Source organism: Hippoglossus hippoglossus, chromosome 20, assembly GCF_009819705.1.
Source record: "Hippoglossus hippoglossus isolate fHipHip1 chromosome 20, fHipHip1.pri, whole genome shotgun sequence".
In the NCBI taxonomy this organism is placed as follows: Eukaryota; Metazoa; Chordata; class Actinopteri; order Pleuronectiformes; family Pleuronectidae; genus Hippoglossus; species Hippoglossus hippoglossus.
In genome coordinates, this window is record NC_047170.1 from 17990348 (window position 1) to 18013735 (window position 23388).

The 23388-nt window shown below is 42.1% G+C and overlaps 1 protein-coding gene across 1 annotated transcript in view; it reads right to left on the reverse strand.

Moving 5' to 3' along the window:
• LOC117754039 (cadherin-12-like) overlaps positions 1 to 21713 on the reverse strand; it is an 86649-nt gene extending 64936 nt beyond the window's left edge. Inside the window, exon 1 of the mRNA XM_034572676.1 lies at positions 21272 to 21713. The gene's annotated coding sequence lies outside the window, so the exon portion shown is untranslated. The remainder of the gene's footprint in view (positions 1 to 21271) is intronic.
• Between the last annotated feature and the right edge of the window lie 1675 nt (positions 21714 to 23388).

Here is a 23388-nt window from a genome sequence, read left to right on the forward strand (position 1 = left end):
TGGTACATTAAATGAAGTCATTGGTTAAACCCCTTAACGAAGGGATAAATTGAGGAGCTAAAGTATCATTGAGGGGTTAACTTTGAATTACTTTTCTGTAATTGTAAAGTATATTGTATTATTGAGTGTGCAGCATATACATAATCTCTAATAATCTAGAGACAATGACATCATTTTGGCCCCAACTGTCTTTAAAAGGTTTGACTTCTTTTGGTAAATTGTGACGTTAATTATACACAACTTCAAATTTGACACATCTCTGCAGTTACAGGCAGCAGAAGAGTGAAAGCTGCTCCAGATAAAGTTGCTTTACTTGCCACACAAACTTGATTACATACATATTCAGTCATCGGACATACAGTAAATGCTCCTTTGCCTATTTAATCACCATGCAGTGTAGAAAGGTAATCTGGTGTTCAGCTGCTGTTGCTCACTTCTGGTTGCTGGGGGGGTGTAATGTTTACTTACCAACCCTGCATTGAGCCAACTTAGCGTTGATTAACTATCGTGGATCTGATCCAGCGCAGCTAATTAGTATTGTTTTTATCAGATTATCCAAAAGAGTATTTTTGGGGGGTTTTATCGAGCCCTCAGTGGATTTGGTGAATGGGGAACATTTTTATAGGTATTTTGCATTCGTAACCTTCATCAATCATCTGCACAACTGGAATTTTACGAGAAAACAACTGATGTGCCGCAAGTTGGCCTCTTTAATCACGGATGAACAGATTTAGCCTATTACAGCTGTTGTGTTCTTCTAATTACCCCTGATCTAATATGTGCATTCCCTGGCTGTGACAGACATACATCCCAAACTGTTATGACTGTCATTATTCGGCCGCAGTATTTTTTCAGACAAACGCGTTTCACATTTTTGCTTAATTAGACAGTGCTAAATGTTAACAGATAAAGCTTGGGCGAGCAAGTCAGCCCGCGTTCGGATTTACACCCAGACTGAGCAGATGGCACTAAATTAGATATGAGACCGAGTGAGGGAGAGAGAGAGAGATAGAGAGAGAGAGAGCGAGAACAAACGGGCAGCGTTCCATTCCAGTTTAATGGTAGAAAAAAAGAACTTGCCACGTTCACTTCTGCTGCATTTTTGAAAGTGCCAGTCCGTATTCTAATCAACAAGTGTGGGAACTTCCTCTCATCCCGAGGGGGGTTTATTTAATTGTATTTTTTAAATTGTATTATTCTCTTCTTCAATTGTCTGCCGATAAAGCGAAGCTATTGTACGTGGCAGCTTTGATATTGTGTCTTATATTCAACATTCAGATCAAAAGGTTCTCGCCCGGTAACAGTCTTCACATCAGCCGCAGCCTCTGTTACTTATCATGTTGATGCAGCGAACAGATAAGTCCCAATTTCCCACAAAGTGATAAAACTATCTCCTGAGGTTAGTGAAGTAAAGAAAGAAAGAAAAAAAAACTCTGCAATCACGGACTGAGTGGAATTGCTCCTCTGTTCATTTTGAGTTCTCACAAATAAATGAATAGTGAACACATCAAGATATATAGATAAAAAGACGGTTATTCACTGAAGCTTAATCGGGCGGACGTCTTCACCTCGGCGTTCAGCTGAATCCTAACCGCAGCTGACACTTCGGTGTTTGCCATTCACGAGACAAGTTTGTCTTTGTCGGAGAAATTAAAAAAGCCCTGAAACCGCCATGTGTGTCAGCATCGGTTGGCAATACAAACGGTGCCGAGTCACAGCCAGCTTGTTGTTATGCAGCGCTGCAACATACAGCTCTCTCACACAGCTTGAAAAGTAAGTACAGGCTAAGTTAATACGGAATAAATTTTCTTCAGCTCCATTGTGTGTCTTTGCTTTTTCTCCTTTTGTTTGCATTTTTTGCTTCCGCAGTAATGAGTGTAGTTGATGGGGGAACTCTTACCTGATGAACGCCTTTTCATTTGATTATTTCAGACAGCTCTAAAAAAGTGTCTGTGCGTGTAGAGGCCTGCCGATGCTTAATTAAGTGGCTCTGATGCTGCGGAGCCGTCACTTGTGCGATTGGAAGACGGGGAGAGCTGAAAACAAATGAAGCCCCTTTGGTACGCACCATTGACAGCATGCTGCTCATGAATATGAAAATCACCACTTGGCAGGGTGAGCGGCAAATACTTTTCTGGACTTAGAGATATAGGAAGTGGTAAATCTGCTGTTTTTTCGGTTATACTGTATAATAACATTTTTTTTTTTGTCAGTAGATATAAAGATTCAGATATTCTAAAGAACACAACTTGGCATTGTCATTGACAGTCCCTGATACGATACATGGTCTTTGCATATCGGCTAATGCATTTGAAAAAACAACAACAACCTATATAGCTGTATTTTTACAGTCGTATGCTACATGCCCTTTATGGAAGTGATGTTTGTTATCATTGTTGTTTGGCCTGACTCAAGTTAAACCCTTTAAAAACCAAATACGAATGACAAAGAACTTCTTTGGGAAGACATTTTACTTGTGGGATTTCCACTGTGACGTAAAACATTGGAGTTTAGCTAGCTCTGGCTAATCAGAAACTTCTTCTTCACATGTTATGGAGCAGTGAAGAAGTCATTTCCAGTAAAGGGAAATTGCTGTTGTATCTGGGTTACCTAATAGACAGGATATTGGATGAGTACTTATATTTTACTCGCCACAGTATTTCTGATGCTCGTATTTTATCAGAGCATCTCCAGAAGTAATTTCAAACCTCAAACTTGAGGTGGGCAAGAGATTACTTCTAAGTATGACGCCCTCGTCAAACTACTTTACATGACGTCTTCTACATGTTAGCTGTTGTTGCTAATAAAGACGGGTTGATTATGATTGTTTTATCACACATCTCTTCATACAGATTCGCCCCTGGAGCGTTTAACTTTACCATAGTATTCAAAATACAACCACATTAGTCTCTTTTTCAGAAACAAGATTCATCACCATGGTTTTTCTATTACCACAGTAATCTAAATGCAAATTTTAACTGTCCCGTTTTCCACCAGGATGATGCTTCTGGCACAGCATGTGCACTAGAATTGAGATGTGTTTTTTGCCTCCTCTCCCTATTCCACCTCTGTTGCAGGGAAATTTGATCTGGGATGGAGACTCCTTATCATGTTGACATATTGTAAAAGAAAGGATGTTCCTGACTGAACAGAAATAAAGCCTCAGAATCTAACGCTGCCTCTACGGGACGAGACAGTCATCTGGGGTAAAACTGTGAGTTGAGTTATGGATTCATGGTGGAACTCTACGATTGATCCCGATCTTAATTTGGAATCCGATCAAATCGCTTTATTTTCTTACATTCTTGTTGTAAATTCAATCCTTGTGGGATCTGCTGCGTTTAGCATCTGGAGCATCAGTCCAGTTATTTCATTGCTCAGGGAGAAGGAAGAAAATGCATCATACACACAGTCTACACACGGTGTGATGCCACAGCCGTCCTGGATGCACTGATATGGATTGGTGGCAGTGAAAGGCTTCATCATTCCTGCCTCCTTCTTGCACCTGCCATCAATTTTCTCTGCATGGCTCTAGTCCTGAGTGACACCTGGCGAGTTGCTTTCTCCTATCTGCGCCCCCCCCCCCCCCCCCCCTCTCCTCAGGACAGTAAATTCATCCACAAAGCCGAAACGTGTCCGTCCTTGTGTAACTTTAAACCCACGTGTCGGTGGGTCTGATACCAATAATCCTCCGCTGCACATTGCGTCTTTGTCATTGCCACTCGATTGTGGTCTTTCATCGTGGTCAGGGACGCTCGCTGTGGCCCCTGTCACCCTCTCCTGTTCATTACAGGAGTGAAGGCTCTGGGATATCTGCGCCCACATCATTAATTTCTGCAGTGTCTCTCAGAAGAAGCCAACATTTATTCAAAGTAAAAGGTAACCGCCTCACGAGAGTCAGCGATATTTGTAGTTTAAAACCCCTACAAATAATTACATCATGCCTTTTTATGTTTGCTCAGATAAATTGAATGTGTCACGAAATGCACCTGGAAGTACAGAAAGTGTTCAGAACAAACTGCTCAGTCATCACCTGAACCAGAGGAAAGCAAGCTCTCACATAAAGGCTGAACACACAGCAATGAAGATATCAGGTGAATACAAGCTTCATATTTTTTGGGTAAGGAAATTAGTTAAACAAATCCCCCTTTCAAGGACACGTTCTATCTCCCGTAAAGTCTTTCTCGCTAATGGAGACGTTCAAACTGAATTTTGCACAACACAACTCTGTCCATTCATTTTACTCCTTTACTAAACTCACAGAGCTTTTTCAAAAGCTTTTTATGTAGCCAGCCACCGATAGGTTGAAAGACCTGATTAAATCCACCTCTACAGGCTTTATTATTGTTGGTACCTGATGATAAAAGAATAGCAAAGAGGTCTAATTACACATTTTACAGTCAAACAAACTGTGCTGCCTGTATATGTTGTTGAAACGTAAATATGGATTTAATATTTCAACATTTTGAAATGTAGTTGCAAACCGGAATTGCTGAGGAATATACTAACGCAGAGTAAACACTGATCAGAGAAGATGTGCGGTTCCAAGAGCAAACACACTTCTACATCATGCACTGAATACTGACGCGAGCAGAGCTGTGAGAACAGTGAGGACGCAGGACTGAGCTCTGCTGACTTGAGGATATGGACTTAATATAGTCGCAGGAAAACTGTAAATTGAATATTCCTGCACCACAGCAATAGCCTGACATGCTTAAAAGGTGAACTGGCAATTACATGAAGCAGAAGCTTAATGAAGTCAAGACTTTTCAGAGGCCGAGGAGGAAGTGGCTGGACTGTGGCTGGTCTGTGTTATTGAATATGCACATAAATGTAACGTGATGATGGACTTTCTAATCTAAAAAAAATACGTTATTGGTCTGGCAGTATCCTGATGAAATGTGTTTTTTAGTTATTCCTACTTTTTCTGAATAAGATGAATAACTGAAAACATCACTTCCATTATTTTCCTCATCGGTCACTGTCCATGGTGCTGATTTGTCTTTCTAGCAGAACTGGCATCATTGATAGAAGCGACAAATATTTAGTTTGTTTGTTTGTTTTCATTGTTTTTGAATCTTCACTCAAACACTAACTCACACAAACTACCAGGAAAAGTATTTCTTTGCTCTCTAATATGAACAATGCTAATAATTTGAAAGTCCTATAACTAATGTACTATGTTATTACCCTTTGTATTTAATGGTACATTTCAAGTCAACATTTAGAAACATTGAACTGAAACAGTAACTCTGACAATGTTATCTTAGTTTCTGTAAAAGCGTGTTTGTCAATATTTGACAACATTGCAATAATCTTTATTGGCATAACCATGTTGAGCTTCCCTTTCCCGAAAGAAAAATAATTAGTGTATTCAAACATTAGTTAATAATTTCTCATGATAATTATGTTTGAGAGCATATCTGCTGTAGTCCATTAAGCATTTAGGATAAATCTTAACTCAGAAAGGTCTGCTTAATTATTTAATGCCTCAAATGGATTCAGTCGACTACATCAAATGGACGAACATCAAACAGACGATAAGGAGTTGAACATTTTTTGCGCTGCAGAAGTTTTCATCCACTGTGAAGGAAACAGCTGAATCTGCTGATTTTCTTATTTTTTTGGGGGGGGTAGAAACCCTTTAGTCGTCTCACATGGAAGTAATTTCCAGAATTCCATATCTTTTTTCTGTTTATCAACATATGAACAACTGCACAATCCTGGAATTATAAACAAATGGTAGTTTAAATGCGTGTTTGGGCACTTTCCTGTGTTGCTTTACTCTGCTGCAGATATGTGTTGTGCCTTGAGAAGCTTCACTGATTCAGGATGAGGTTAATTACATATTAAGGTCCCAGGACATGAATGTAGCATGATCTCATGTGCACCCTGAATGTCAAGCACACGGCGAGGGCTGGTAAAGATAATTGCCAGGACAATAAATATGTTAATGCTTTCATGACGGCCCACCAACCCAATTCTCCTCTGCTGCTCCTAATAGCCAGTCGCGTTTGGCAATGTCTGGCATTCAATCTTGATATTAGGTCACCGCAAATGATTTGATTTATGGGGCCATGTACTAGATGAACTGTAAATAACTTTAAATAAGCCAGCTCCACAGGTATCGTTGCTGTTGGACCACATCTGCTGCGGTAAATAGTCACGAAGACACATAGTAACTGCAGGGAGTCTAATCCTGACAGGGGGAGCAGCACATTACCATGTTAATTCAGTTTACACGTTCATTAATCAGCGTGCATGTAGGTTCAATGTGTTTCTTAATTACTCCGTGTGACAGGAGGCCAAAGTATTACATGTTGTATGGATCAAATCTTTTGTTGTTGTTAAAGTTGTCAACCTTTTACCACAGGACAACCGAGAAAACCCTGGCACCTGCAGCATATCGAGAAGAGAAATACACAGAAAAGTGTATACATCGAAGGAGTGTGCAGGTTCAATCAGTGGTAGATGACACGCCTGGCTGATGAATGATAGAACGCCAGTGTAACCCAGAAATATGCTGCTTCCCTGGGTTTTCGCTCTAATTACGTGATTGAGAATCAAGCAGGTTTTTCTGCACTCTAAAGTTTGATAGATTTGTGTGTGCGGAGGGTGGATAGTTAAACCAATGCCCACTGAGTCTGCGAATCGATATTCCTCCCAGCACAAAGTGTCAGAATGTCAGCACGGCAAATTTGTGTCTTAGAAGAATCAAATGAAATCACGAGGACCTGTGTGTTCTGTCAATCTTGTTATTCGATGAAGTCTTTTGTAGGAAATTTCACGAATGCTTTAACATCCACCCTTCTAAAAGTGCTATTGAGTTTATTTTTGTAACTTCGGTATAAAAGGCTCAAACACTGGAATGACGCTTTTTCACGGTCAAATCTCAGCAACATTCATTATTGAACATATTTCTCCACTTAAACTCTGGGGGTCAAAACACATTTAGCTTATTTATTTATTTTTTACGTCATATAGATCTCGGTCGGATATCAAGGAAACTGTTCCTACAAGTGTCATTCTGTCCAGAAACCAACTGAGCAATTACGTTTTTTCAATTTTAAATGTTTGTGCAACTGATATAAAAGCAATAAAAACATATTTTAAATTGTGAAAGCCAAGTCTACAGTGCGTTCAGGAATTATTCAGATCTCTTCACATTTTTATGTTGTAGCCTTGTGCTGAAATAAAAGATACCCCACAATGACAAATTAAAAAAACAAACTTGAGAAACCTTTGCTTTTGTAAAGTAAAACCTGATATTGACTTAATATTCGGATCATCTGCATCTTACACTCATCTTTGAGATGTTTTTACACCTCAACTTGAGTCCGTCTTTGGTAAATTCAACAGGTTGGACACGATTTACAAAAAGCTCACGCATCACACATCGGTGTTTCCAACAGGATTCGGTTCAATATGTGGTGGCAGCTGGGAGTGTTGATTATTGAGATTGCCCAGTGAACACGCGGTACGCTCTCGTGAACTCCTGACAGGTGCACTGAGAGGGCAGGTGTAATGCTGAGGTCTGCCCGCCTGCTGGGAACTGCCCATCATGGGAACGCACTCGGCTAAAGCTCCTCATACCAACGATATGCAGAGATCTGCCCCACAACGCAGCGGGATTTCTCCCGGTGCGGCTGATGGCCAGTGGGGGTTGATGTGTTTGAAAGAGAGAGAGACAGCTGGACAAAGAGGGCTGCAATCAAACTATGGCAGAATGAATTAGACAACGGCAATAACAACACAAGTTCAGGTTGAAGGAACTGCCTGCAGACCTCAGAGACAGGATTGTGTTCAAGCACAGGTCTGGGGAAAGCTACAAACAAAGTTATGTACTCAGAAGTTTGTCTGGATTTGTTTCTATGAGGTTTTTTGGAGGAAAGAATGTAGAAAAAGTAAAATAACTCTCGTGATCATCTCTAATTATCTCACTTTTATGCTCCACTATCATAGATATTAACAACACTAGCTCATCTGGTCACTAAAGAACCGACACCCGCTGCCCAAGGCCAGTAAACAATCTGCTGACAGCGTTTGACCGGTCGACCATTGGTCATCGGCGTTCGGCTGCTGCAGTCAAAGGTTTCTACAAAGGTTGTACTACAGAAGACAGCTGACACGTTAACTAACACACTACATGAAGACTGTGTATTTGCAAGGCAGCTGCTCTATTCAAAGGCAGGTAACCTAAGGAAAAATAAATCCCTCTTGCATGCGTGATCACATTTTAAAAAACTGCCAGGAGCCTGATTTGTTCTCTTTCTTCTCGAGTGCGGCGTCGCTTGTGCATCTGCTCTAATGCTCTTTGTTTTACCTTTTTGTTTCAGCTGTGTTTGCTCCTGTCTGTCAGCCCCATGCTCGTCCTTCTCTGAGACATCAACAGATAAAACGCACAGTGAAAGCAGCTGTGGCGTTTATGTGCTTTTTTAAAATACTCTTCCTCGGGCCGTGATCATTTTAACGTGTTGAACACATTTGATATTATATTGATTTGCCCGTGAACTTACAGTTCTGTGCACTGATGTGTAAAATCCTCCTGCAGCGAGTTTAACGTATTTCTTCTGGATGTAGAAATCCCTTTGACAGATGCAACATATTTTATCTTTTAATAATGAGAAAGTTAATGCAAAAAAATTTGAAGTGGTTGCCTGAATATTATATCAGTAGCACAACCAGGTTTATTTCTCCTTTTATTGGAGTTATGTCCTTGAAACAAACCTCCAGACGAAGCACTCTGGACCTAATTTCATTAAACGATTTTGCCAAGTCAGTGAACCTAAAATGATGCAGTTGAACTCTCTGGTCTCCAGCCTCTGTCAGGGGGGGGGGGGAGTGAATCAACCTCAGAAAGGTTACGACGCCGCGGCCTCCAGTCAACCTCAACTCCTCCTGAACCTGCTCTTTTGTAACCTTGTGTTTAAATGGCTGCTTCCTTTTTCTCCTACATGTTGTCCATTTTCCGCTCAGCTGTGCTGCAAAATAAAACTATAGGGGAGAGACCAAAAAATATGTTTTTGTTCCGGGTTATTAGGCACACAGTCACATTAAGCTGAGCCTCATTATCACAGCAAAGATAAACTCAAAAAGCATTAGGGTTCACTGATGTATAGCTATGATCATCACATTGGTTATGCTAATGGCTGTTGGTGTTTTTCCATGTGTATGTGCTGCCCTAATGGCCGTGTTCATCAGCGTGAGCATCGGAGTAAGTACGTGCACATGAATATAGTCCCTAAGAGTTGGAGAGCTTCTGCAGTATCACCGTGCCGAATGACAAACATTTTCCTCAAAGCCTTTCGCGGACTTTGCAGGTTGTTTAAAGAACTGGAGTGGCCCGATCTCCTCACCTCAAACTAATGGGGCATTATGCACATCGCACACACTGGAAATTATAACAGTAATCTTATTAATTAATGCAGATTAAACAATTGCGAGCTGGAGAGACTTGTGTTTAGGATTCGGCCTGAGGCAGCCCTCGGTGACCACAGCATTTGATATAAAGGATACGCCTCATGGAATCTCATCTTCCTCCCCTTTAGCAATCAGCGCTGCGAGCTATTGATGTTTGCAGCGATGCACTCTGTGCTGCCTGGCGGTATTACTCTCACTGCCAGCAAGAAAGGTCCACTTTAAACTGGGATACCTTTTGTGCAAATGGGAGAGGAGTCTCTTTGAGAGCCAGACTTTGAGGTGGATGTTCTACCGGATTAACGCTTTGAAACGGTTGTGATCTCATTTATTTGCCACTTCCACTGCCTGCTGTCATCTGCCTCTGATTACTGGAAACAATATGTGGCACAGAGCATTAGGAGAAGCAAGGGTGATGTGCTTTCAATTAGGAAGGAAGTATTTTTATATTTAGCACGCTCCTCGCTCGGTGGAACTGCACGGCCCATAGGTCTGATGCTTGTCTCGAAGTGAAAACGGATTTCGTAAGTAAGTAAGAAGCCACAAGTCGTCTTTATTCATCATCTGGTACCTCAACCCCTCCGAGAGCATTTCGTCTCTGAGCAGAGCCGTGGCCGTCCTCTTTCTCAGGAAGTCTTGCCCCCTCGTCTCAAATCACAACTGATCTAATGGACCCTCGACTGAGCCTCGCTGTGACCTCAAAAGCATTCAGACAGCCACTCCAGCACTCGTGTTTTTCAGCACTTAATTAATGTGGCACTCGCTGTATTCCCACAGTGTTTAATCAAAGCATTCTTGAAGGTATGACAGTCTCTTCATTTCACTGAAGTGCACCACTTCCCTCCCCCCGTGCTGCAGAGTCTAGTTTTCAGTGCAGACGAACGATACAACATGAAACGTGCCGTTCTGAAAGGCAACCTTGCAAACCTACACTGCCGACTTTGGAATTAAGCAAACAAATGGGCAGAGTCAGTCTCAGTGCTTGCTATTAAAAATGAATTGGCAATGAGATCCAGCTTGTAGTGTTTGGGAAATATTAATTTGCTTTGTTTATTGATTCAATATTTGAGAATTCTGAGGGCTATTCTGTCACAGAGGGCTCATCAGCATTCGGAATCGAGCATCGCAGTTCAACATTATTAGCCTCAAGCAGTGCTGGCATAATCAGTCAGCCAGGTAATATTAAAAGGTGGGCTCTTTCAGGCTCTCAAGTGACATAACTGCCTTAATCAAACAGTTATCACGCAATAGGCCAGAGGGGGAGAGAATAATGAGAAAGCAATATCCTAGATTAAGAATTAGTCTTTTCAGTAATGGCTCTGTCTCACCGGGTCAATGGTGCATAATGGCACAGCATACAAATTTGAGGGGGTAAATAAGATTTGAGGCCGTGACTCACTATTTATTTGTCCCGTGCACCAAGTGGGAAAGTGAGGAGTTAATGTTTTGCCGGCTCATAATTGCAGCTGCGTCTTTCCTGTCTGATGTCGTGTCTGTGCCACTTTGTTTTTTCGTGTGCTAAAAGCCCTTATTTCATATCGCTTCTGTCTGCACGCGTGAGGAAGTGAGAGCCACTCTTTTAAAACTACCGGTGAGAAGTACGACTATTGCAACTCTATATTTAACAGTCAAAATATTGGCTGCTGAATTTGAAGCAGCGTATTCGGCGAAGGAAATAAGTCTTTATTACAGTTTTGAAATGGAAGCACCTCTCTGGTTGAGTTTTAGAGAGGATTATTCTGTATTTCAGATAGTGTGCGATATCTTTGGTCTGTGTGGCAACAATACTGGTCCTAAAAGTCCCACCGGGAGGAACTTTCTCACTCAGTCTCTTTCCATTTGTACTTTATTCTCTGCAAGCTGTATTGAAATATTGAATAGATGGAGTCTAATGCTGACAATGCCTATAAAAGGCTTATGAATAACTTCACATACTGCATTTTTTCTCGTCTACATTATTCAGTTCCAGTTAGCAAGTAAAACTCTGAGAAGCTATCGCTATGTATTTAAACTGGAGCAGGTTTAAAAAAAAAAAAAAAAATGCAGAAATCTTCCCCAGAAAATTTAAGTTGTTTATCCATAATTGTGTGAGCTGGAGTGAATATAAAAATCTGCTCAGGTATTCACAAACTAGGAGGCAATGGGGTAAACCATCTTTATTTTTCTCCTTTTGTTTGAAGTAATATCCCTGACTTCACTTCCCAATCTTTAAGTTATTTATTTCTAATTAATCTTCCAGGATTTTAATCGAATTTCTTTTTAAATTCCTGTGGAGAGGGGCATAAATAAAGTGAACCCAACGTGTACAAATTTATAAATTCCTAGAAAAGGTGTTTATAAATACCGGAAAAATACGGCATGTATAACCGGCTGTCTTGGATCAGTGACAGTCTGCTGTATAAGTGGATAAAAATGAATCTATATGCAGATTTCTTTATGCACAAGGAAAAGAAAAATTGATTAAGGCCTGATGAGCAGCTTCTGTGAGACATCGTCTGTGTGACGTGACGAACCTCCACTGCTTTAAAGCCTCGAATCATGATTTCCCCAAAGCAACTGTTAATTATGTAATTCACGCTCATATGTTAAGATGCCAGATCGTCCAGGTGTTTCTCCAACGAGTCACACGTCTGAGTTATTTGTCCTTTTACGCAGATATCAAGCATGATGCTGTGATGTTTTGATTTCTCATGCATTACCATCTGTAGTGGCTTTTTATCTACATTTCTTTTGGTAAAATGTTAATGGTTTTATGCAGGAGTGAAGTAAACAGTGTAAATCATTATAACGAATGTGAAATGCCTGTTGGAAGTACATTTTATATACATACATATATAGTGACGTCTTTTTTGAATCTCATTTATTCAGTTTTCTCTAAGTTTTGAATGGGTTTTCTGTGAATGTCCAGTGAATGCATGATGGATTAAGAGCTAATGTGCTCTTAATAGATTGAAATTGAAAAGACTTTACTTAAAAATGCTAAATTGACTGTTTTTGAATCGCTGTAAAACATGCACACTCAGTTTTATATACACATCCAATCTGTTTTCCGAATCGTCCAAAATTGACAATGTAACACATTACGTCTAAATTCCTTAAATTAAACTGAATCGAAACTAATCCATTTCCAGTTGAGGAGTTTCCTGAACATAACCTGAGTGATTAATGGCTCCATATAAGAGAGATGATAGATCTGTCAGTCGCGTTCGCACAGGAACGACTGGCCACGTTGTTGTTTATGCTCCGCACCGTGAAGTCGAAGGGACCCTTACTCATCAGCGGAACTCAGCAGACTAAGTCACAGCTGTCAAATTAAGAGCCCCGAACCCTTTGGGGGGGGGGGGGGGGGGGGGGTTTGTCTTGAATTTTGCTTCCTCTGACTCATTGTTCTGCTCTGATGAAGAAAACTAAAACAGCCTGTGGAGGTTAAGTAAGAACAATGAGCTCTCCTGGCGCTCTGCAGCAGCACCCGGGCTTCTTAGCATGTGCATGAACACTTACAGACGCAGATGTTTACTCGGGTAAATGCAGCAGCATCCTGCACTTTGTGCCAAAGCACATCAGCAGCCATCCGTCATATAGCAGAGGTTATATTCCCAGGTGCTGCTGGATTTAGAACTCGATGTTTCCTACACGAGTTCTAACCAATTAAACTTGTTTTTTCCTCTAATTACTTCTGCTTTATTTGATAGAGACGGTAGAGTGACAGAACATGCAGGTGAGGGTTTGAACCCTGGGCTGCTGCGTGTAGTGGTACATGCACTGCCACTGCTTTCCGGCTGCAGTGCCCCTTCACAAAGTAAACTTTGACCCAAGCCATGCGGGCTGATGATGCTACACCGCGGTTGTTAATATTAGATGCAGGATACAAAGTGCTGTGCAGCACCTGTGTAAGCAGCACCATCTGCATGAGCTAATGCATTCAGGCTGGCGCCCCGAGTATGCAGACACAAAAGCACACAAACCAACAGAGTCATCTAGTTTCACCCCTAAACCACAAGCCCTTACATCTTACTCTCTGTGCTCGGCCAATGAAAAATGTGTCTGGAATAAGCAGACCTTTTAGTTCTGTCCACTTTTTGATTCAGTTCCCTGCCGGCTGCCATGGCACCGGTGATACTCACCAGTTTGGTTGTTTTCAGTTGTGAGGGGGCTGCCTCATGTTGTTGCCACTTTTTCATCCGTCTGTTGCACTGACCAAACCTTTTAAAAGTCCAGACTTCACCTCTTTTTCAAATTCAGTCTTCAAATTCACATCATATTTTTGAAGCACACTAGAAACATTTTTTCTAGCCCTTCATCTCGAGCCCTGGCTTCCTGTGCCCTGGAACTCTTTGGTGATATTCGAAAATTGACCAGTGTTGGTACCTCGATGGCTTTAAGGTGAGGAAAAATGCTCCCATGGAAACTGGAAGACTTGAACACTGATATACCAAGAGCCAGAGTGTAAACAGACCCTATGACATGTCCCTGCTCATTTCGCTGTGGTGTCTGATTCCTTTTCACACGCTCATATCTCACCAACCTCAGAACACAAACTCACAGCCTCTGTTGGCACCTCATGGTGATTTTCAGAAATGAACTCTCCCAGTTGGGTTTACCTTGATATTAAATACTGCAGTCTGCACTTTAGAAGATTATCTTTAAATGTAATATTTTTTTCTTTAATTATATGAAGCCTCAACCTCATGTACAGTAACAGCAATTAATTGATTCACGTTTACTTTTGTCAACTGTTGTCAGGTTCATATTTTAATTGACTTGTTTTGCAGAGTCCTCAAACTTTAAAGTAATTAAAATCTATTCAAGGCCACAAAGAGTTTCTAACAGGTCCTGTGACGTGTTTGATTTCTGTGGTTAACTCAAAGTTGTATGTCTTTGTTCCTTTTCATTTGATCCAGTTAGCTGTTGGTTTCAAACTGTAATGTAAGGAGCGCACTGAAGATCTTTGTATCTAAGTGAACTTTGTCTACTTATACTTGGCATTGATTGGTTTGTTCGGTTCTGGACAAATATCAAAAGTCGGAAGAACCACAGCAAACAAATAGGAAGCGGGCGCGCTCTAAATCATGTGACATTAACAATTGAAAAGCCACTCGGCTCTTGTTGCCTCTTTAATCTTAGTAACAACTGAGAAACACTCTGTGTGGCCTCTATTTACAGGTAAACACTATACATTAACCCCCGCTGGATCTTCAACCCCCCCCCCCCCCCCCCTCCCCATCTCCGCCAGTTACACCTTGTCCTATTCATCACAGGCACTGCACACACTGAGCAAAGTGCGATCATGCTGACCTTGAGGAAGTCTCGCTCATGAGAAGACTCACCCAGGCCAAGATCTAGGGTCTGTCAAGATGATTTCTTATTCTATTTAATCGAAGAAGTGCTATGCTTTATCACTCCCCAGGTTCATGGTTTATATAAGGCGTAAGGGCCGGGGCCTGTTTTGAAATGGTAAGCTGTTAAGTCAAAAACCCTGTACACAAAACAGATGTCCTTAAGAGTCAGTGTGATTTAGGTGTGGGGGGGAGTGAATGGGTGATTTTATGTTAAATGGGCACTCTTCTGAATAGTAAACTAAGAAATAGATGACAACGTCCCCCTATCTCCCCAATGACATTTTCCACTAAGGCATTTGTTGGAAGATAAGCATGAATGAATACAGAGGGAAGTGTTTCTTTGTCCTTATGCTTTCATCAAACACCACAGTTTCACAGTTTGATTCTCTTCCTCCAACTAAACTTTTTGACTGGAGTCATCATTTGTTTTTTTTTACCTTACAGGAGTTGCGTAACTTTTCTGTTCATCACTTAAAATACAAATCCAGTTATACAATTATTTCAAATAAAAAGTAAACACAAAAGCATAATGGCCCTTTAGACACTTAGAGAAAACCACTATCAGCTGAGCCAAGATGGCACCCAGGCTTATTGGAAGATATCATATCTTTTATATGAGTTGTGTGAAGTCTTAATATTCTTATATATAATCCCAAATCAATAAACACAAGCCAATGCATTGAAGCAACAATTGGTGTCATAACAGCACCACTGGTACTTAAAAGTCTACTCGAGGTAAGTCTCACTCACACAATCGGGTTTGTGCCACTTTTTATTTCTCAAATAATCAGTAAAATAAATTGCATTGCAAACCAAAAAAAACAAAAACAGTCCAGTGTTATTAAATGAGTCAGTACAAAGAGAGCAAAGCCAGTGAAGTTAATGTAACTCTGGCTCATATCAGCAGTGGGTGACATGACTGGCAGCCTGACCCCGGCGCAGACTCACAGCCCTGATGACGATAATAAAAATGAAACTGATATTTCACGGGTAAGAGCAACAGAGTTCTGTGGTGCCGTCCTCCCATATCAAACGATTGCCTGCTGTTGTGCTAGCTCAGCCTCTGTTCTCCTCCAGTAAGTTATGATGTAATTTTCCTCTGTGCCATGATAACGATAAGAGGAGGAGATACCAGGAAGGAGCGACTTCCTTTGGTAAATATTTCAAATTAAACTTCGGCACCTCCACGCACCGTTCTCTGCACACACTCGGAATTACACCTCACATATTGTAAATCAAACGGAGCACTTCTCTAATGTGTGCATCCTCCTTTTTGTCAGTTGTAGTAACAACTGTGATTTTGCAGGGTTTTCTTTCCTTCTACTTAAATAATAGAATGGATTTGCTTCTACAAAATACACCATCACGACTGGAATGATGCATAGATTTAACACGCTGATGACATTACTGAACACAAGGGCTATAGACTATATAATATACAAACATTCATGCCGCACTGGCTGCATTTAAACTACTCTATATGCCAGGGAGGGCAACTTGCTCGAGTGTGTTAAGCAAAATATGAAATGTTACATTTGGTGAGAGGTGCTTCACAGGACGCTGGTGTCTGCCGCACTGGGAAATGATGTGATTTAAGGAGCACATTTTCCTTTAATGAAATGAAGATGGGTTTTGACGTGGATGAATAAAAGTGGAAATTTCATGTGGCATACAGTGGAGGACGGAATTAATTGCAAAGGCGTCTTGGAGAAGTGGAAAAGGGAAACTGTCACTACAATAGAAAGGTGAGCAAACTGAAATTGTTTTTATTTACTTGAGGCGTTTGTCTATAGAAGTTTATTCTTAGCAGAAGTTACTTTTGCTGTTAAAAACACACATTATGTAATAATCACACCTGGTATTTACGTCTTCACCTCTAATGGACGTTCATGATTATAAATTCTTCCCCACTGACAATTCTTGGACTAATTAGAGCGATAATAAGAAATATACTGTTCCAAAGACTTTTAACACATTTCATACATGAGATTGATGAGTTTGTGAAAAAAGCTAATGAAATGTTTATTTTAATTAACTATTTAACTATCGTTTAAGTCGTTTATGAAACAAAAAAACGCAATTTAATTTCACTAAAAATGTCGTTGTCAACTGGTGAACTTGACTTTTGGACTGTTTGTCATAAAGCTTGCGTCATCTTTCTGAATTTTCTGTCACTATCTAGAGACTCACCACGTAATCGTTTATTCAAATAATAATCACAACGTCTAATCAGAAATAATTAATTGCATCCCTAATACCAACCCCCATAATTAGTTCTGTATCACCGTGGTCATCTCATATTAAACCCCACCTCGTATAAACATCTATGAATTTTTATCGATCCCTCGAAGCAATTATCCCTCATAAAAAAAAAGTCATGTTAATGGTCCTGGAGTCTCCTGCAAGATTTAATCAATTCACCAAAATGGAGTATTCCATATCTATTTCTAACTCGCACTTTCCTGCCAGAGAGCTCCACCGCTGCTCAGCCCCTATAATGAAAGGCCCCCCAGCACCCTCTCAAGAAATCATTACAATCTCCCTCTACCTCTAGGGTCAGTAAACTAATAGTCATTCACCTGTGTGACAGGAAATCTTTCCCAAGTTGCCATTGGGCACTGGCGAGGTTGTGTTTAAGGTTATAGAGTCCAGCCAGAGATGACGGTTTATTGTTTGGATGAGTCCCGATGATTGAACGTGTGTCACGTGGAAAGCGTTTCATCACAAATGCAAAGGATCGGGGGATTAAGTTGATAACCCTGCTAATTGCCCGTCTTTCTCAAACTGGCGAGCTGCGGAGACCTGCTACTCAGCGCCGGCCAAATATGGCGACACAACAAAGAGTAACTTAATAAATAGTAGAGTAAACACATTGGCAAGGAAACACCCTCCATCATCCTCTTGTACTAGTGCCTGTACATGGCCTCCAGTGATTTCTGTTTTTTATGACCACAGCCATTCCTGCCCACTGTTGGCTTAAGAACGTGTGCTGGATTTCTCACAGAGCTGGCACAAATGAATTCAAAGGCACAAAGGCCCCAAGGTCTCTTTGGGGTATTTTAAGACTTTGCTCTGCAGTATTGAAAACAGTTACGGTGGGAAATTCATTAATAAAGTCCTCTTAGAAGAGAAGCAACAATGAGCTGACCTCACTTTGGAGTTTTCTGTAAATATAGCTGCGAATGTGATTTATAAAAATAAAGAAAGACACGTTTGATATATATGTGTAAAAAAAATTCAAAGTCAAGTCTCTTTCTCTTATTCACACGGCTCTTCAGGTAACTGTATTCTTCCTTCTTTCCACTACTACTTCAAACAACAGACATTTACCACAGGGAAGGTGATATTTGTTTGCTTTCCAGAGAAGCTTCAGCATCAGTAGGCTGCGGAAACCGAGGTTTAATCTCTACGGGGTATTTCTGCAACTGGGAGGAAGAAACACTGTGTCCAAAAAAGCTGACAAACGAACAGAGACAAATCTATATAAATAATTGCTGAGTGGAGTGAGGAGGAGTTGCCCATCATTCAGAGCAGAAGCGTGTGCAATATCTCCTGGAGATTGAGAGTCATCCATCACTGTAGGACTTTAATTTGGGATGTTTAGGACTTGCTGATGATTGTCTGAGAGCAGCGGAGAGCCTTGTCTTAGAGGTCTGCGGGGGTCTCTGCTGCATGTGGGAGAATCCTGACACAAAGCACGTTCACACAAGTGCAATAGTTCCAGCTGAGGTTGGCCTCGAAACCACACGGAAGAAAACCAAATCCACTGTCTGATTTGCATTTCAAAATTGATGGTGGTGCTGCGGAATTACACACACACTTTTCATGCACACAGACACACTGTAGGACACACCTCATTGAGAGCGGAATGATGTCAAGTCCATCGAGTGGGGGAGGAGATTGAAGAGCCCACGGTAAAGAGAGTCTGGAGACTCCAAATAATCTCAGGTATTGATTCTATTTAAGCCCGAGGCTCTTGATGGACACTTGCTTCGAAATGCGATGATAGGTGGCACATCTCTATGACTGATCGCCGTAGTTCTGCTTACGATAAAGGCGACGGACCGTCCATAAATAACAGCTCACCCTAATCAAAGAGACGCAGGGATGCGTTGACAGCCGAGCGGACGTGAGCTTTAATTCAGACGCAAAGCTGCCGGTCCTGTCATTCAAAATGCATGCACACAGTTTGTGGGTCGACTTTACAACCGCATGACAAGTGTTCAAGATTTATAGATGTCAGACGATGAGGTGTAACATCTAGTTTTACTTTGTCCCCAGGTTTGGACCAAATATGAGTTGAATCTCATTCGTCACAGACTGAATCGTAAACATTGGCTTAATAAAAAGTCATTTATGAGCTCGTAAACAAGAATCCAGCTTATTTTTTTTGACACAATTAAAATTTAAATTAAATTAATCCTAAAAACTAATCAAACCTGATTGCGCAGTTGGATAATTAAATACTGGCTGTTAAAAAATCTGCACGTGCTCAAATCCTTCCATGCTTCTTGATTTAACTTGAATGCAGAGTGGTACAGTGTGAAAGGCAGTCTGGTGTGACACTGCTCATAATGCAGTACAATAGGCAGCTGCTGCCTGTCCTTGTAGAGAAGCTTTCCCCTGCTAAGAGCGATGCTGACTGACCACACCAGTCGACACATTACAGAAACTTGTAGTATTTTTAAAAAAAGTTAGTCAACAGGTGAAACTAACAAAGATGTTTTCTCCCGCTTCCTTTCTGTCCTCAGATAAATTGAATTCCCTGAACCGGGCTCCAGCACTGCCGTCATGGAGTAGAGCACATGCATGTCTCTTCATTTATCCCCGTCTAATGCAGTTATAATACCTGGCTGGTCGGTGGCTGCCTTCTCTGAATGCTCATTTTTCTGCACAGTAGCCTCTGTGTACTCTGGGAGCGTCCAGCTCCTCTTTTCCTCTGGAAGTGGACTCCTTGCAGCGTAATTTGATTATTCCCAAAGCAGGTGTTTTCAGCGGCATGCTGATAAGAGGACTCGCTGCCTCTGACACTGAAGTGAGTTACATTAGATGTGCTTAAAGCAGTGGAAGGCAAGAGCTTTTTTTTTTTATCTAATCTGTAAAGTGAGGACGGGATTGACTTTGAAAAGCGGTGCTAGCATTCACAAGGTATCTCTTCAGTCAGAGGGAAATAATGTCCCACACAATCACGTTACTGAGAATGGGAAGTGAGTAATCTGCAGCCTGCCAGGTATAAGAATAGTAATGCACGCTGGTTTAAAAGTCTTCCAAGTGGCAGCAGTCATCTGCCTGTGTTTGTCCCCACTGCCAGTTGCTCAGATGTGAGATGAGCATTTGATGCATCACGGCACTTGATGTACAACGTCGCCTCGGAACATTTGAAGAGATGCAAATGCGATGTTGTAATAACTTGCAGTGGGTTCTGCTGATGTAACAATCAGGTGTATAAGTTAATAGCAGATGTAGCTCAGCACCGCTCAGGGGTACATGTCTATATTCTGTGCCCTCACAGTTCCTCTCTGGCTCATCTGAATAAGCATCTGCTGCTGCGGATCGGGGGCAAGGTTGCATCTGTGATCCCACGTTTCTCAGCAAATCAGATTTCTGTCAGCCGGCTCTGATATCCTCCCTCTAATCCCTTTCCAAACCACAAGAATGGCCTCTCCCACTAATACAATTGCTCATGTACAGTGTATGCAAACAAGGGGAATAATCTCCAGGCTGTGATTGAGCCGTCAGACCCTCTGTGCCCTAACTCTCCACTGAACACACGGTTTTATTCCTGCCCTGTGTAAACAGACTCTGCTCTATGTGATACATTCAGAGGGAACACATCCTGCCGTCCTTGAAGCTGCTATTTCCATGTGGACCAGACTGTTAATGAATAGTGTCCCCGTTTTCATTATCAATGTTTAAAGAGAGAAATGAAAATGTTTGTAGCATCTCATCCTCGCACAGCTTAGCTCAACAAGCCAAAACCACTTGACGTGCATCGGTGGGATAATCAGCGGCGAACACTCTCCAACACCAGAGTTGAGAAGCCACATCGCCTTTTCATATGCAGATGAACTAACATAACTCCACAAATGGGGTCAGCACGTTCGGAGAGTGTTGCTTGACATGTGAACCAATCTGCTTTAATTGACACTTAGTGAATTCTCACTTGAGTCGACAAGCCAGGACACGAGAGAAAGCACACGAGAGAGAGAGAGAAACACCACCGCTCGAGCATCTTGTTTCTCACAACTCCTTTAGCTGAAACACGTTCAAGGACACAGCTCCCCCCCCCCCCCCCGTTTCATCACTCTAACCAGCTGTTAGAAGCAAGTGTCTCAACTGTGTTTTGCAAAGAGAATCACACACACCAGTCACACAAAGTGAATAGAGCTCCCTTCTGTGCTGTGACGCTCAGTTGCTGGAGATCAGTTGAATGTCTCTGAAGGTGAAGAGCAGGGTGCATGTGAAACGCCTGCAGGCTGAGTAAGAACAGGTTAGAGAAGGATACACGGGCTTACCTTCAGTGGGACACAAGAGAGCAGAGACGCAGCCAGTTTAATCCAAATATTCACTGAATCAAACTGTCCTCCCACCTTTTACGCGAGAGGAGAAGGAGACTCTCTTCCTTGGCTGCTTTTACTCCTCTTTTAATTCCCTCTCTCACCCTGCTTTCCTCCTTGATGCCTCTCTTTCATTATCCCGCTCTCTGTGTACAGTTTGAGCCCACGCTGAAACGGAACAGACGCCGGTCGGTGGTGCAAGCCCCGCGCGAGGTACAGAGACAACAGCTTCGGGAATAGCCGGAGAATACACACCAAAGTGTGGAGTGTGTCCGTGCGGCAACAGAATGACGACTGAGAGAGAGAGAGAGAGAGAGAGAGATAGAGAGAGGGCGAGAGAGAGCGAGCGAGTGAGCAGTGAAGTGAGGGAAGGGAAGCTGCATGTATTAGAGAGTGAGCGAGTAAGTGAGAGAGCAAGTGTGTGAGAGGGAGAGAGCGAGGGAGGGAGAGTGGGGAAGAGGAGCTGCAGGCTCAGTGGCAACAGTGGCGAACGACAGTCGTGATTGCATTAGCGTAAGGCAGTAGCCGCAAATCCCCCCCCCGCCGCCCTCCCACCTCCAGCTCATCAGGTCCCCTGAGCACTGGGGGCTCGTCCAACTAGCGAGCACCCCAACCCCCAAATCACACACACACACACACACACACACACACACACACACACACACACACACACACAACCAGAACCAGTGGTGCATGCTGTGGTCACCGGGGATATTCTAATGGGACGGACGCTTGGAAAGGTTTCTTTTGTCCAGAGCTCGTGTGCATGTGGATCCTTTCAAGGTCCAACTGAAATTAGAGAACTTCTCCCCCCTGTGCAGTTGAAAGTGAGTTAATTAATCTTTTCTTGGAAAGGATGAAGGGAAGAGAAATGTGCTTATTTTTGGACATCATCCAGAAAAGTTCCCGGGGACGGCTGTGCGTCAGAGTGAAGGGGTCTGGTGGTGTGGTTATGCAAATTGGTTCTCCAGTATAAGAAGGGAGAGACCCAGTGGCAAACCTCCTGGAAGACCCACACCGGGGGTTCCCCTTTTTTCGTGGAACAAAAATTTTAATTTGAGGTTATTTAATAATTTATTGCTGTTGAGAAGCAGTTTTATTTCATGTTTGGTCCCTAAAGCGAAGCGTCGAGACCTTGTCATTAACGCAGCATTTAGAAACCAAACAAAGAAACTATTATAACTCAACTTAAAAGGTAGAGTTAAAGTGGTGGGATATTCCTCATGATGTATCGATGCATTTCATTGTTAATGTGAGAGGCTCTCCAGGAAAAACATTAGTGGCGAGGAGGTATAGTTATGTTTAGTAAAGTTCCCACGAATCTCAAGAATCATTGACAATTTAAATATCGTCATCAGCATCAGCCCCCAAACATCCGTATCAGCTGGGCTCTCGCTGACAGAATGTGGACTTTAAATGGAGACGCGGTTATGGTTTAAACTAAGTATCGGGATTAGAATTAGATTCGGAACACGGTTAACGTTAGAACATGGTTAACGTTAGAGAGAAGTAATGGTACCCCCGAGTGCACTTAGTGTTAATGTGTGCGTGTACATTATATATATTGAGGTGGTGAGATGTGACTTTTCATGTGTGCCGGCTGTGAAAGACGTGATAAAGCACACAGGCCTGGGGGGGGGGGGGGCTGTCTGGGGGGTATTGGGGGAATCCAGGTGGATGAGGAGGCCTCAGCTGGTTCCTGCTAATACCATAACCTCTCAAAGCGAGAGAGCTAATAAAGAATCCCATCAGCCCTCAGCCCCCCCGTCTATTCCCAACAGATATTATCACAGAGAAAAAGAATTACATCATCTAAACATCAAAACTTCACGGGTTTCTCTGAAGTCTGGCAGTTGTTGCTGACTGTGACCCAAATTCTCTTATTTTCATGTCTTGCATGATTTAATGCTCGGCTCCTCTCCTCACTTGGTCATGCAGAACACAGATGTCATCTCGTCTCTCCCTGGCATATTGAGGTTCAACCACCAGCTTTAACCTTTAAAATTGGACCTTGATATGGTGGGGGGGAATCAAAGGTGGCACACATCACTCTTTGGAAAAGGTTATTGCGGCAT